This window comes from Macrobrachium rosenbergii, chromosome 48 (genome assembly GCF_040412425.1).
Source record: "Macrobrachium rosenbergii isolate ZJJX-2024 chromosome 48, ASM4041242v1, whole genome shotgun sequence".
Classification (NCBI taxonomy): Eukaryota; Metazoa; Arthropoda; class Malacostraca; order Decapoda; family Palaemonidae; genus Macrobrachium; species Macrobrachium rosenbergii.
Genome location: NC_089788.1, coordinates 30,566,753 through 30,569,252, shown reverse-complemented (window position 1 = coordinate 30,569,252; position 2,500 = coordinate 30,566,753).

Here is a 2,500-nt window from a genome sequence, read left to right as displayed (position 1 = left end):
TCCTCATGCGTCATTACAGGTCTCCTACACTGACTGACAAAGACTCGTGGCGCGACTGTCATCAACTGGTTGTACCTGACAGCCTCCGATCTTCAATCATGAAATTAGCCCACTCTGCTGAGAGTCATCTAGGCGTCACGAAGACATACAGGCGCCTCCTAGAAGATTTCTACTGTCCCAGAATGAAGATGGACGTAAAGAGTTTCGTAGAGAGGTGTCATGTGTGCCAAGTTACCGGAAGGCCTAATGAAAAGATACCACCAGCCCCTCTAGTGCCCATTGTGGTCCCTAATACACCTTTTGATAAAATAATTATAGATTGTGTTGGGCCTTTGCCAAAACTAGCCGGCGTAATGAATATATACTAAGTGTTCTTTGCCCCACTACTAGGTTCCCTCTAGCATTTCCACTAAAAATATCTCTGCTAGAACCATTATCCAACAGCTGATTAAAGTTTTTACATTGTTTGGTTTTCCTAGGAACTTCAATGCGATAGAGGTACCAACTTTACCAGTACATTGTTCCAGAGTGCTCTCCATCAGTTTAACATCTTTAATGTTCTCTCTTCAGCCTATCATCCTCAGTCCAATGGGGCCTTAGAGAGTACATCAGACTCTTAAGAATTTGCTACGACACTACGGAATGGAACGGAGAAGGAATGGGATGAACCCCAGACTTACTTCTGTACATACGTCGTAGCGTACCAAATGAGTCTACAGGAGTTTCTCCATTCGAGATGATGTTTGGACGAAGACCTAGGTCCAACCTAAGCATGATAAAAGAACAGATACTAAAAGGTTCTAGGAAAGAAAATCAGGTAAGCCTTCCCCAATACTTGAAGACCTTGGAGGAGAAGTTGTTGTATATCCATGCCTTCGCTCGAAAGAACTTGCAGCATGCTCAAGAGCTTATGAAGGATAGATATGACAAGAAGGCAAAGGTAAGAGAGTTTAAGTGTGGAGATAAGGTGCTGGTATATCGCTGCATACCTGGCTCCCCCTTGAGAGAGAAATTCATGGGACCTTATGAGATTATCAGGCGGACCACAAAAACAAATTATATTATTGCAACTCCTGACAGACGTAAGTCTACTCAGCTTGTACATGTGAACTTGATAAAACCCTATCATGAATCTTCCACAGGTATAGTTAATCATGTAATTCATGACTTTAAATCTACCAAGCAGAGTTTTTCACTAACGCCTCTTAATCATAGGTCACAGAATGAGATGCAGAATGAGGTGCAGACTCCTACCGAAGTTGGTACAGAGGTGAGCCATGAGGATGACGAGACTGATTTCAGTGTGAAGTCTACTTTGTCTTGGAAGGACATGAACAATTCGGAAATTCAAAAGTCCCTTCCACTGTTCCTAGACTGTTCACCCAATCAAAAGAAAGACTTGAGTGTACTCATTAGCAAGTATGCATCAGTTTGTTCAGATAGGCCTGGAAGTTGCACTTCAAAGTAAAGCATGATGTGGTACTAGAACCCAATACAAAACCCATCAGACAATCTTTTACAGGGTATCTCATCACCATCTGCCTATCTTGAAACAGGAAGTGGAATACTTACTGGAATATAACCTCGCCAAGCCCAGTACATCCCCATGGGCTTCTCCATGCATTCTGGTAAGAAAGCCAACAATGCCTACCGCATGTGTACCGATTATAGAAAACTTAATTTAAAGACTGTAAAAGACTCTTACCTGTTGCCCAGAATAACTGATATAATAGATTCTGTCAGTAATGCCAAATATTTAACTCAAATAGACCTGTTGAAAGGCTACTACCAGATTAAGCTTACAGAAAGGGCCAAAGAAGCTTCAGCATTCATCACTCCTTTTGGTTTATTTGAATATAATGTATTGCCATTTGGCCTAACCAATGCCCCAGCTACATTTCAGAGGACTATGCAAGACATCATCAGGGGACTCCCCCATGTATATGTGTACCTGGACGACATTGTCGTAGCAACCACTACCTGGGAAGAACACCTGAGAATACTAACTTCCCTCTTCGAAAGATTAAGAGAGGCAAACTTGACCATCAACCTTGCAAAAGAGCTCCTTTGGTAAAGGTCAGGTAACTTATCTTGGTCACATCATAGGCAGTGGCACTATTGTTCCTAAGGATGTGAACATTTGTGCCATCCAGGAATATCCAGAACCAAGGAATAGGAAAGAGCTTAAGACATTTTTAGGCATGGTGTCATACTATTCCCGATTTTGCCCAAACTTTTCAATAATCACTGCTCCACTTTTTGCTCTAACTTCAACCAAAGTACCTTTAAGTGGACATGTAATCATAACAGGGCCTTTGATCAGCTAAAACTATTTATGATTTCCAAGCCACTTCTACAAGCTCCTGACTTCACCAAACCTTTTTTTCTTCAGGTAGATGCCAGCAACATCGGTTTTGGTGGTGTTCTTTTACAGGAAATCATGAGTGATGGTGCTGCTTCCTTGCCTCTGTTGGAGAGACTCTTGCCCATAGCCTATCAT